Below are 13766 nucleotides of genomic sequence, written 5' to 3'. Positions count from 1 at the left end.
AACGCATCTGTGTTTTGATTTTCTACGCTTCACGCTTCACTGGACAGAGCTCTCTTTGCATCTTGATGCCATGGCACCGATCACATCATTCAAATTTCCAACCATAAAGCCGATTTGTGATGCAATGTACTCTTCAGAATCCTTTTTTTTTTTTTTTTTCAGGAAGGCCTCCCGTAGGTCCTGTAGGGACTCCGAATAGTGTTGGTGGACCGCTGTTCCCAGCTGGTCCCATACGGGTTCTATAGGATTCAAAACACGGCTTCGAGCAGGCCAAGCCATAGCATCAATCTCCTCTTCATCCAACAGTTCTTGCACAATTCTTGAAACTTGTGGGTGAGCACTGTCGTGCATTAGTGTAAAGTCATTACTAATAAATGGAGCGCAAGGTACAACATAGTCCAAAAGGATATCCCTCACATACCAAAAGTGCTGTAAGGTCCTCAAGGTCCAAGAAGACCCCATCTGTTCTTGCTGTCACACCACTAGAGAACCACCCTGAAAGATGTCCTGGAGGAGAATATGCGTGGGTAAGATCTTTTCCCAGGTTTTCTGCACATACCCTCTCTACCCGACAGGTGATGGCAGAGGGCGAATCACGACTCATAGGTGGACAACTTTTACTCCCATTGTTATACTCTCCAACCGCGATATTCTCTTGCATAACGAAATCGAGGTGTGCGTTGATCTCTGATGAGTTCTGGGCCTATAGCAGGTCTTCTGGACCGAAGATTGCCCTCTACCAGTTTTCTTCTGACGGTTCCCTCATTAACTTTGACCTTTTCGAATTTGGTGGAGTCCATTTCGTCCTTCATCGGAGGTGGGGTGACGACTGAGGAGAACACGGAAGAAATGTTTATCTGTCTCCGATGTTTCTCATCTCTGGCCTAATCCTAGTTTCCGTACATAGCCTCTAGTTTCTGTACCTACTAACCAGTTCAGGAAATTTTGGAAGATGTAGTCCTCACATATCTGCTATGTAATCATGTTGCGGCCATCTTCCACCAGAGGTATAGATTTTGCAGCATCTACAGGGTTTAACAGAATATTTACTTCATAAAACTGATTGTGACAAACACAGAAGAACCCTACAATCACGTGTGACTGAAATAGGATCAATACAAGGTAGAACAATAAGTGCTACAAGAGCGGGAATACATCATTGCCTCACGTTCAGCGCCATGTTTTCTGGTTGCGTAAGGAAAAACGATTAATGCTAATTTAATAAACAGTCAACGATTCATTGTTCGCTCGCGAAGCAGCCTCAATAACGCACTAATGACATATACGAAAAAGTGCTCCAGTTTGATATAACGGATAATTACACATCATTTCTTGCGCGTCGCGTTTTTCGTGACGGTCAGCGTATATTACTCGTAAAAATGACTGGTTGAGAAAGGAGGTGAATAATTGAGCCGAACTGCAGAACACATAAGAGACTAAACAACTCTGACATTTGACCGAATCCGGATGCTGGACCATTATGGAGGAGGTTTACCTGATGCACTGAGGGTAAACAGGCCCCAGCTGGGTACGGAACGAATATCTGATGGTAACCAGCATTACCAATGTTATTCATGCTGTGCTTAGTGCCACTGTGTCCTCCATCCTAACCCTGTGAAAAGATTGTTGACAGGTTGATGAGAAATACTATTATACCTGAAAGCTCAATCGGTAGGTCATCTGTGTGTTGCAAAATTATGATGAAGCATTGTGTATAACGCGACAAATGTAACTTCGCCTCTCCTCAATAGCTAACCCAATGGACGAACCGTTCATTTGGCCATTCGACACTCTTCCAATAAGCTCATTAATATGAAGTAAATTCCTTCATTTGACAACGAATTTTTGGTGTATATTGCTCAGCACTGGATGTACATTTGTGAGCACAGTTAGACAATTAAACAATTACGCCTTGATACTCATTTCTTTCTTTTGTGTGAAATCAGAGTCTATTCTGTGCCCTTTACTTTTTTAAAGTAGTATCGATATGCGACAGCCGTACATCGTATTTCCATCTTGCAATCAACAACCATTTAAGTTTGTTATGGGGTCTCAGCTGTAGTGCATTATCTCAGACATTAAACATATATTTAATTTTGTTACTGTAGCTGACATATTCACCCTGAGGGAATCTGCAACTGTATTGATATTTAAAACAATTCTCATTTATTCTCCAGTGTCAGTTGCACATATTTAATTATATGACATGTTTCGATCACTCTGAATCATCTTCAGATCGAAAGAAAAGTGCAACAAAACATGCACAATCTAATATTTTACAAAAAGTATAAAAGAACTGTTCATAAATGTTTAAGTTACCTAAGAAGCTGCATAAGCAAATCGTTTTGTCTGTTCAGAACCTGATATCAGAGTACTGCGTTTTGCTACTGCAGTCAATATTTTAATTAAGTGCCTGGTGATGGCAGGGGAGGGATGGAGATATTCATTTAAAACACTGGCCACACTTTCAAAACGCAGTTCTCTGTTGTAAGGTTGAGAAGATAGGAGACGGTTTGCTGATGAAACTACTTAGGTAATTTCTACATTTATGTACAGTTCTTTTCTACATTTTGTAAACTATTAGACGGAACATATTTAGTTTTACATTGTTTTAGATCTCAAGGTGATCCAGAGTTATCAAATCATATTGTTTTATTAAAAATATATAACTGACACTAAAGAATAAATGAGAATTGTTTTAAATTTAATTTTATATATGGACAGTAATTTGAAGTCAGATGCCGCAACTTAGCCACTTTAGTGTATACAGGGTGATTGTTATTAACATTTAAAAACTGCCAAAGTGACGCAGATGCCGCTGAGACAAGTAATTTAATATAAAACAGACGGGACCGCAAAAGTCAGGAGACACCCAAAAAGTGGATGAAAAAGTTGACGAATCTGATCATCCCACCTCAAATCAAGTAAGTTTCAAGACGGTGTGACTCGGGGCCTCCGTGGGCACTTCAGCGCGTGAGGCACAGTGTTCGCGTCTTCCGTCTGGCAGCAGTATTTGTTGCATTACGACAGAGAATTATTTTGCAGGAATGTAGTGGCCAATACTCAGTTACTGTTCCGTTGTGCAGTCAGTTAGTTCATTTATCTTGCTCTGCTCCCTACAATTTAGTGTGTCCCATGTGGCTGACTATTACATTTTATATTCTACTACCTGTTGCACACTTTCCTCGAACCAAAACCACAATCGCCTCCCATCAATTATGAACGGGCGCTGGTAACCTCACTGTTGAGCGCCCTATATGGTGGTAACCACAACCATCACCACAACTCAGTGAAGACATTTTCATGAGATATTTAAACATTTGTTTAATGTAAGTGTCTTTTTTTACTGTCGTAGATGCGTAGTAATAAGTGTGTAGCGGGTGGACTATGTGAGGAAGAACTTCCTTACGCAAACTGCACCCTCCATCGTATTATGTTGTGAGACAATGCTAGTATTTGATAAAGAAACATGTGGCAGGAATGTACAGGGTGTTTCAAAAATGACCGGTATATTTGAAACGGCAATAAAAACTAAACGAGCAGCGATAGAAATACACCGTTTGTTGCAATATGCTTGGGACAACAGTACATTTTCAGGCAGACAAATTTTCGAAATTACAGTAGTTACAATTTTCAACAACAGATGGCGCTGCGGTCTGGGAAACTATATAGTACGATATTTTCCACATATCCACCATGCGTAGCAATAATATGGCGTAGTCTCTGAATGAAATTACCCGAAACCTTTGACAACGTGTCTGGCGGAATGGCTTCACATGCAGATGAGATGTACTGCTTCAGCTGTTCAATTGTTTCTGGATTCTGGCGGTACACCTGGTCTTTCAAGTGTCCCCACAGAAAGAAGTCACAGGGGTTCATGTCTGGCGAATAGGGAGGCCAATCCACGCCGCCTCCTGTATGTTTCGGATAGCCCAAAGCAATCACACGATCATCGAAATATTCATTCAGGAAATTAAAGACGTCGGCCGTGCGATGTGGCCGGGCACCATCTTGCATAAACCACGAGGTGTTCGCAGTGTCGTCTAAGGCAGTTTGTACCGCCACAAATTCACGAAGAATGTCCAGATAGTGTGATGCAGTAATCGTTTCGGATCTGAAAAATGGGCCAATGATTCCTTTGGAAGAAATGGCGGCCCAGACCAGTACTTTCTGAGGATGCAGGGACGATGGGACTGCAACATGGGGCTTTTCGGTTCCCCATATGCGCCAGTTCTGTTTATTGACGAAGCCGTCCAGGTAAAAATAAGCTTCGTCAGTAAACCAAATGCTGCCCACATGCATATCGCCGTCATCAATCCTGTGCACTATATCGTTAGCGAATGTATCTCGTGCAGCAATGGTAGCGGCGCTGAGGGGTTGCCGCGTTTGAATTTTGTATGGATAGAGGTGTAAACTCTGGCGCATGAGACGATACGTGGACGTTGGCGTCATTTGGACCGCAGCTGCAACACGGCGAACGGAAACCCGAGGCCGCTGTTGGATCACCTGCTGCACTATCTGCACGTTGCCCTCTGTGGTTGCCGTACGCGGTCGCCCTACCTTTCCAGCACGTTCATCCGTCACGTTCCCAGTCCGTTGAAATTTTTCAAACAGATCCTTTATTGTATCGCTTTTCGGTCCTTTGGTTACATTAAACCTCCGTTGAAAACTTTTATTGCAACAACACTGTGTTCTAGGCGGTGGAATTCCAACACCAGAAAAATCCTCTGTTCTAAGGAATAAACCATGTTGTCTACAGCACACTTGCACGTTGTGAACAGCACACGCTTACAGCAGAAAGAAGACATACAGAATGGCGCACCCACAGACTGCGTTGTCTTCTATATCTTTCACATCACTTGCAGCGCCATCTGTTGTTGAAAATTGTAACTACTGTAATTTCGAAAGTTTGTCTGCCTGAAAATGTACTGTTGTCCCAAGCATATTGCAACAAACGGTGTATTTCTATCGCTGCTCGTTTAGTTTTTATTGCCGTTTCAAATATACCAGTCATTTTTGAAACACCCTGTAGTCGCAAGGAGACCGGGCTCCGAACTGCCACGTGGCACTACCGCGAATAAAGACCATCGTGTTCGGCGTTGGCTCTGGCGCATCGTACTGTGTTTGCAGCAGCAGTATGAAAGCAGTGGGCACCACAGTAACAAAAAGAACTGTAAATAATCGGTTACTTCATGAACATCTCCGAGCCAGACATCCTGTAGCGTGCATTCCACTCAACCCAAACTACCGCCGTTTGCGACTTCAGTGGTGTCAAGCGAGAGCTCATTGGAAGGTGGGATGGAAGTCTTTTGTGTTTTCTGACGCAGGCTGGTTCTGCCTTGGTGCCAGTGATGGCCGTGTGAGGAGTAGATGGCGGTCAGTGAAGTGCCTGCAACCAGCCTGTCTGCTTACTAGACACAAAGGACCTAATGTAAGGTGGCTATAATTTCGCAACTTACAAGCACTCATCTACATATTTTGCCGTGATTTACAACCGGATTTAGGTATCATTTGGTAGGTTGTACATCGTAAACATGAATATTTAAAATACTCACACTGTCACGTACTGCTTGTAAATAGTTGTTAACGCTTGTTGCGTGAAAGGTGATGGAGTGAAAAACAGCGTAATGAATGATTGCTTAGAGGTTGGAACGCCAGTGGAAATGAAATGGCAGGCATAACTGAAGCTGTGGGTGGAAAAGCCCACACAGGTGTGTTGGTCCTCCTTAACACAGGAAGTAGACAAGATGGAGGGCGGTTGGGCACCTGAGCGCTGAAGCACAATACAATGGTGACCGGCTGGTGTGGAGCGTGGCTGGAAAGATAATCTTGGACGCAGCAGAGAGGAGGAAGGAAGCGTTACCTCGGAAAATGCAGGCTGGGTTATTTCTGAGGATTTTTACTCTGAGAAGCGTACCATTGTGTGAGTATAGGTATTTCCTCGCAAACTTTCAGTGCTGGACGACAAAAGACTAAAATATGGTTGGTCGGTGTTCGGAAGAATCTGTAGAGAGGGAGGATATTCCATGGTTTCGAAAATATGATTGGCCGTTGAGTTACGAGGGAGGGGAGCCGAGCTTTGCTGGGAAGCCTGCGGTGGAGAGAGGTGGTCCTCCGTTTTGAGCGCCAGAGTTTAACGGTCGCTCAGTATCAGCTTTTGTTTGTACAGACCGACTTGGGTGCTTTTCTCTCAGGAGATTTTATAGTTAGAACGGTTAGGCACTGCAATGTTGCGAACTTATACAATTCTGGACTTCGCCTCCGGGTAAGGGATCGTCGTTGAGTACGCAGCGTTCAGTGAATGAGAGCACGCCATCTGCCTATACCCACTTTGAGACAACTGAACTCCATCCTTGTGGCTGAGAAGTCGCGTTTCTTGCCTGTCGAGCACAGTCAGAGGACCGACAACCTTCTGCCGTCCTGGTGGTTGAAAGAGTTTTTTTTTATATATATATTTTGTGGCTGGAGTTCTTCCGTTGTCGCAGACGTGTACGAGCACCATTACTTCGACGCACTGGACGCAATACATACGGTGATATTGCTAATTGCTTCGGATTATAAGGGCTATAAAGCAAAACAGCTGTGATCACGTAAGTTTTAGGCCGGCCGAAGTGGCCGTGCGGGTAAAGGCGCTGCAGTCTGGAACCGCGCGACCGCTACGGTCGCAGGTTCGAATCCTGCCTCGGGCATGGATGTTTGTGATGTCCTTAGGTTAGTTAGGTTTAACTAGTTCTAAGTTCTAGGGGACTAATGACCTCAGCAGTTGAGTCCCATAGTGCTCAGAGTCATTTGAACGTAAGTTTTATTTCCACTGAGGTTGAACACCACTGTAGATCATCTTTGAAAGTAGTGTCTTCTAGTGTTTGGTACGTAGATGTTGTCAGTCATCTCGCGTTATTTATATTAGACCGTGTAGCCATAAAAAGAGGCATTGTTTGTAAAACTGTTTACACCTTGAGAATTTAAATAATGACCAAAATTACAAAATCTCTTGGATTTAGTTACACGTCGTTCGTTCATAAAAGTAAGTACAAAACTACACTGAAGAGCCAAAGAAACTGGTACACCTGCCTGATATCGTGTAGGGCCAGCGCGAGCACGCAAAAGTGCCCCAACACGACGTGGCATGGATTCGACTAAAGAAATGCTGGAGCGAACTGACACGATGAATCCTACAGGACTGTCCTTAAATCCGTAAGAACACGAAGGAGTGGAGATCTCTCCTAAACAGCACGTTGGAAGGCATCCCAGATAAGCACAATAGTGTTCATGTCTGGGGAGTTTGGTGTGCAGCGGAAGTGTTCAAACTTAGAAGAGTGTTCCTGGAGCCACTCTGTACAATTATGGACGTGTGGAGTGTTGAATTGTCCTGCTGGAATTGCCCAAGTCCGTCGGAATACACAATGCACATTAATGGATGCTTACGTACGTGTCACCTGTCAGAGTCGTATCTATAGGTATCAGGGGCCCCACATCACTCCATACCACTACAGAGCCTCGACCAGCTTGAACAGTTCCCTGCTGACATGCAGTTTCCGCAGGTAGCATGGATTCATGAGGTTGTCTCCATACCCGTACACGTCCATCTGCTCAGTACAATTTGAAACGAGACTCGTCCGACCAGGAAACATGTTTCCAGTCGTCAACAGTCCAGTGTCGGTGTTGACGGGCCCAGGCGAGGCGTAAAGCTCTGTGTCGTGCAGTCATCGAGGGTACAAGAGTGGGCCCTTGGCTCCGAAAGCTCGTAACGATGACGTTTCGTTGGACGGTTCGCACGCTGACACTTGTTAATGGCCCTGCATTGAAATCAGCAGCAATTTTCGGAAAGGATTGCACTTCTGTCACGTTGAACGATTCTCTTCAGTTGTCGTTGGTCCCGTTCTTGCAGGATCTTTTTCCGGCCGCAGCAATTTGATGTTGTACAGGATACCTGATATTCACGGTACACTCGTGAAATGGTCGTACGGGAAAATCCACACTTCATCAATACCTAGGAGATGTCTACTACCGCTCGTGTGCCGATAACACCACGTTCAGACTCACTTATATCTTGATAACCTGCCATTGTAGCTGCAGTAATCGATCTAACAACTGGGCCAGACACTTGATATCTTATATAGGCGTTGCTGACCGCAGCGCCGTATTCTGCTTGTTTACATATCTCTGTATTTAAATAGGCAACCTTATACCAGTTTCTTTGGCGCTTCAGTGTACATTTCTTACAAGAACTGACTTTGTCGGACGCGGCGCTTGTTTGACTCACATCCTACAATCAAGGAAATGAATTGTTATCTTGTTCCAACAGCACGACCGTTATTTTAATAAAAATTGTTTCTCAACACATATGTTTTTGAAGAGCGAACGGTACTTGCAGTACTCTATTAAACTTACTTCAGATACCAGAGGGTAAGTTTACGTGAAGAAATTCAGATCAGCATTGATGATGCATACCCATGTAATGTTTTATAAAAATCTTGTATTCTCAACTTCGACATAAAAGGGTGTTTAAGGAAGAGCCTAGCGCTCTCTTTATAGGTATTTTCTCTATGAGAAATGCTTAGAGGATCACGAGTTGGCTTCTGTGAAACTGTATTTGTGCACTACTTAGCAATAAACAACATCCGACGCCCAGTTAACTGTTGCACAATGTAAGTTTGTCTCTGTTAGATTGTTCTTGTAGTCTGACTGAATTATAAAAGTATTTTAGAATTCGACGTACTCGGAGAAAAGAGGGCGTTTTCATCCGAGCAAATGTGTGTGGGGATTTCCACGTCCAACCAATACACTACAAAACAATAGACTGCTTGCAAATAAGTGTGTTGTGTGTGAGTCGTGACAACTCAAAATCAGTTCCATCCACAAAATCATTGGTCTCCCACTAATCTGTTAATGTGTTCCGTTCTTCAGCGTTCCCTGATCTATATGCATTTGGGTAGACGGCATGTATTGAGTAGATGACTTCACGTTAAACTGCGTTCGTCCTTTCAAAGAAGGGCGACTGCTTCAACTGCAAGCACACGAAGTTCGTCGAAGTGCAGAAGGGCGAAATAAATGCCTGCACCTGACGCAGACGGCTTTGTACTGCGTGAAACGACGGTAAGGCGAGCAGTTTTTTCTTTTACGTCGCCAGAAATCAGCTTCTAATCGTTCGAAACGTAGGCTGAGAAGCCGGCAAAGTGAGGAACAACCTCTCCCAGTCGTTGTCCGATTTGACAGAGATTATGGTTAACTGTACATATTACTGAAGCAGCACGTTTGAAGTCAGAACTTCTCCGTTAGGCCCACGGCGAATGATCTGATGACTTCGGTACTGTGACTGCAGCTGCCTTTGTACACTTTTTCCGTTCAGTGATGGGAAACTCTTGTACGCCGCATGTCGTGGTCTGCCGCACAAATTCAACCCGAAACTCGGAAGGCTGCACCTTGAGGACCTCGGATATGGGTGTGGCCTTCAGCCTGTTACAAGCCTCCCCCAAGGGACGTCACTAGTGCCCGTTCGCAGGTAACCTTAACTTACCTAACAGCCGCCGCGGAATCTCGCGCATTACGCCCATCGGAGCGATTCCCGTGAAGATGGGGAACTTACGCAATAATAGAGCAGACCAGCAACGCACCAACTATCAGGTTGTTCGCCACGTCGCGTGCCATCACTTAATGTCGCCGCGATGAGTCAGATGCGTTGACGAATGCGCCAGCCGTGCCTGTACGCGCAAAAAAGGTAATGCCATCCCTCAACGCAAGCTGCGACTAAGTACACGTCGCCAGCTGTCGTGGCTGTGTCCGCTTCAAACTTGCCGCGGCAAGAACACATTGTTTAGGTCGTGGTGCTGCAAAATCATCGACCGTTCGCCCAGGAGGGCTTTTTGCTCGGGCTGTCTCCACCCAGGCCACAGAAAACTGCACCGCTGCCGGAAATACAACCGCAGCCACAGAAGAGAAAGGGAAGCAATCTCACCGAAGGGCTGCGGCAGGCGCTCTTAGGCTCTCCATGCCGAGTACTCTGACGGAGGAAGTGGTCCACAGCCAGTGCAAAAATGGCTCTGAGCAGTATGGGACTTAACATCTGAGGTCATCAGTCCCCTAGAACTTAGAACTACTTAAACCTAACTAACCTAAGGACATCACACACATCCATGCCCGAGGCAGGATTCGAACCTGCTACCGTAGCGCCTAGAACCGCTCCGGCAGTCAGTGCACTGAGTTGACCTTACCGCCAAAGCGTTTCCACCTAACAGAAGAAGCCGTCGGGCCTGCGATGCTTAAAATGACAGGTAGCAGTAGAAATCATCTGCAGGCACAACTCCAGCAACATTTCAGTGAGAAAAATATCTATCTGAGACGAATAATCTCCTGGAAGAAAGGATACTGCGGAGACACTGCTTAGCCACAGCCTGGGGGATGTTTCAAGAATGAGATTTTCACTATGCAGCGGAGTGTGTGCCGATATGGAACTTCCTGGCAGATTAAAACTGTGTGTCTTACCGAGTCTCGAACTGGGGACCTTCGCCTTTGGCGGGCAAGTGCTCTACCAAATGAGCTACCCAAGTTCGATTCACGATCCCTCCTCTCACCTTTAATTCTGCCAGTACCATGTCTCTTACCTTCCAAACTTCGCAGAAGAATGTGGCAGACGAGGGTCTGGCAGAATTGAAGCTCTGAGGACGGATCGTGAATTGTGCTTGGGTAGCTCATTTGATAGAGCACTTGCCTGTGAAAGGCCAAGGTCCCGAGTTCGAGTCTCGGTCCGACACACAGTTTTAATATGCCAGGAAGTTTCATGTCGCCGCACACTCCGCTGCAGAGTGAAACTCTCATTCTGGAAACATCCCCCAGGCTGTGGCTAAGCAGTGTCTCCGCAGTACCCTTTCTTCCAGGAGTGCTAGTTCTGCAAGGTTCGCACAAGAGCTTCTGTGAAGTTTGGAAGATAGGAGACGAGATACTGGCAGAACTGAAGCTGTGAGGACGGGTCGTGAGTTGCGGTTGGGGAGGTCAGTTGGTAGAGCACTTGCCCTCGAAAGGCAAAATCCCGAGTTCGAGTCTCGGGCCAGCACACAGTTTTAGTCGGCCAGGAAGTTTCAAGCACCTTATCAATGATCAAGAAATCTACGTCTACGTGATACTACGCAAGCCACCTAATGGCGTGTGGTGGAGGGTACTTTCGGTACCACTATCTGATCCCACCGGCCACGTTCCACTCGCGAATAGTGCGTGGGAAGAAAGACTGTCGGTAAGCCTCTGTATTGGCTCTAATTTCTCGAATTTTCTCCTTGTGGTCAATACGCGAGATGTATGTGGGGGCAAGTAATACACTCCTGGAAATGGAAAAAAGAACACATTGACACCGGTGTGTCAGACTCACCATACTTGCTCCGGACACTGCGAGAGGGCTGTACAAGCAATGATCACACGCACGGCACAGCGGACACACCAGGAACCGCGGTGTTGGCCGTCGAATGGCACTAGCTGCGCAGCATTTGTGCACCGCCGCCGTCAGTGTCAGCCAGTTTGCCGTGGCATACCGAGCTCCATCGCAGTCTTTAACACTGGTAGCATGCAGCGACAGCGTGGACATGAACCGTATGTGCAGTTGACGGACTTTGAGCGACGGCGTATAGTGGGCATGCGGGAGGCCGGGTGGACGTACCGCCGAATTGCTCAACACGTGGGGCGTGAGGTCTCCACAGTACATCGATGTTGTCGCCAGTGGTCGGCGGAAGGTGCACGTGCCCGTCGACCTGGGACCGGACCGCAGCGACGCACGGATGCACGCCAAGACCGTAGGATCCTACGCAGTGCCGTAGGGGACCGCACCGCCACTTCCCAGCAAATTTGGGACACTGTTGCTCCTTGGGTATCGGCGAGGACCATTCGCAACCGTCTCCATGAAGCTGGGCTACGGTCCCGCACACCGTTAGGCCGTCCTCCGCTCACGCCCCAACATCGTGCAGCCCGCCTCCAGTGGTGTCGTGACAGGCGTGAATGGAGGGACGAATGGAGACGTGTCGTCTTCAGCGATGAGAGTCGCTTCTGCCTTGGTGCCAATGATGGTCGTATGCGTGTTTGGCGCCGTGCAGGTGAGCGCCACAATCAGGACTGCATACGACCGAGGCACACAGGGCCAACACCCGGCATCATGGTGTGGGGAGCGATCTCCTACACTGGCCGTACACCACTGGTGATCGTCGAGGGGACACTGAATAGTGCACGGTACATCCAAACCGTCATCGAACCCATCGTTCTACCATTCCTAGACCGGCAAGGGAACTTGCTGTTCCAACAGGACAATGCACGTCCGCATGTATCCCGTGCCACCCAACGTGCTCTAGAAGGTGTAAGTCAACTACCCTGGCCAGCAAGATCTCCGGATCTGTCCCCCATTGAGCATGTTTGGGACTGGATGAAGCGTCGTCTCACGCGGTCTGCACGTCCAGCACGAACGCTGGTCCAACTGAGGCGCCAGGTGGAAATGGCATGGCAAGCCGTTCCACAGGACTACATCCAGCATCTCTACGATCGTCTCCATGGGAGAATAGCAGCCTGCATTGCTGGGAAAGGTGGATATACACTGTACTAGTGCCGACATTGTGCATGCTCTGTTGCCTGTGTCTATGTGCCTGTGGTTCTGTCAGTGTGATCATGTGATGTATCTGACCCCAGGAATGTGTCAATAAAGTTTCCCCTTCCTGGGACAATGAATTCACGGTGTTCTTATTTCAATTTCCAGGAGAGTATATTGTCTGATTCCTCCCAAAAAGTGCTGTCCCGAAATTTCAGTAGTAAATCTCTCCGTGATGCACAACGTCTCTCTTGTAACGTCTTCCAGTCGAGATTAGCATCTCCGTTACACTCTATCACCAGCTGAATGGTCCCGTGACGAAACGCGTCGCTCTTCGTTGGATCTTCTCTGTCTCCTCTATCAGTTCTACCTGATAGGGATCCCAGATAGATGAAAAATATCAAGAATTGGGCGAACAAGTGCCTTACAATCCACTTCTTTCGTGGATAAGTTACATTTCCTTAAGAGTCTTCCGATGACTATTAGTCTTGTGCCTGCTTTCCCCACTATCTGTCATTCCACTTAAGGTTATTCAGGATAGTTACGCCTAGATATTTTACGGCAGACCATGTCCCCAGCAGTTTGTCATCAATAGTGTAGCTGTACAGTAGTGGTTTTCTTTTTCTATTTATGCGCAATAGGTTACATTTATTTACGTTCAGGGTCAACTGCCAGAGCCTGCACCATTCATCAGTTCTCTGCAGGTTGTTCTGTAAATTCTGACTATCTTCTGGCGTTGCTACTTTGGTATAGACAACTACATCATCTGCGAATAGCCTTAAAGACGATCCGACGCTTTCTGCTAGATCATTTATATGTATTGTGAACAGCAACAGTCCTATCACACTTCCCTGTGGCACTCAGGATAGTACCTTTACAACTTTAATTCCGTTAAGAGCGGCGTGTTGTGTTCTACCTGCAAAAAGTTTTGAATACAATCGCAGGTCTGCTCCGATACTCCGTAAGCTCGTATTTTCTTCATTAAACGACAATGCGGGACGGTGGCAAATGCCCTACTGATGTCAACGATCACGGCATCAGCCCGAGCGTCGTTGTCAATTGTACTGTGGATCTCATGGAGGAACACACCGAGTTGAGTTTCGCAGGACCTCTGTTTGAGGAATCCATGTTGATTTTTATAGAGAAGCTGTTCATTTTCCAATAATGTCATAATTCTCTAGTGTAAAACGTGTTCCATAATTCGACAACA

Source organism: Schistocerca nitens, chromosome 2 (genome assembly GCF_023898315.1).
Source record: "Schistocerca nitens isolate TAMUIC-IGC-003100 chromosome 2, iqSchNite1.1, whole genome shotgun sequence".
Lineage (NCBI taxonomy): Eukaryota > Metazoa > Arthropoda > Insecta > Orthoptera > Acrididae > Schistocerca > Schistocerca nitens.
The sequence above is the reverse complement of the archived record's forward strand: the minus strand, read 5'-3'. Positions refer to the sequence as shown.